Below are 655 nucleotides of genomic sequence, written 5' to 3' on the forward strand. Positions count from 1 at the left end.
TTTCACTATTAGTCTGGTTGTTTCCTATTAGAAAAGAAGGAGAAAGAAAACTTCTGTGTCCCTTGTAAGTAATTTCATTCTATTGAACAAGAGTGTTTAAGGGAAAAAAGTCATGAGCTGTGGTTCATAGTCTAAAATCACTGATGCCAGCAGTTTCCAAACCATTGCTTTGATTGTTTATTTAAATATGTAGGTTATTTATCTGTGTGTGGAAGGAGGCATTGTAGAGCAAGATAGCAAGCTAAGCAATTAAAATTATTATCTCCAGTTCTTTTTTTTTGTATTTTGTTGTTATAATTAAATCACTAGAGCATATTACTGGGAATATATTGCTAATAGACCAGCAGTGTATGCATCCTTTATTATTTAAAGGAGATATATATATATATATATATATATATGTATATAAAAATGGGAGCCCCTGGTGGTCTAGGGGAAAAGACACTGCACTGTCACTGCAGAGACTCGGGTTCGATTCCCGGTCGGGGCCCCTCCCCGGGCAGATGGAGCTCGTTAGCCCGTAAGGCAATCCATCTACGTCCTGAGGACCTCACTGCCACCGTCCAAGCGTGCTTGGCCCCGGCAGATGAACCTCAGGATTAAAGGGTGGGCTCAGTTCTGCGCACACTGTGTCTCACCTAAAAAATCCAATGCG

The sequence above is a fragment of the Empidonax traillii genome, unplaced genomic scaffold (assembly GCF_003031625.1).
Source record: "Empidonax traillii isolate 1590-97213 ecotype Southwest subspecies unplaced genomic scaffold, ASM303162v1 scaffold1039:size287584, whole genome shotgun sequence".
Taxonomy (NCBI): Eukaryota; Metazoa; Chordata; class Aves; order Passeriformes; family Tyrannidae; genus Empidonax; species Empidonax traillii.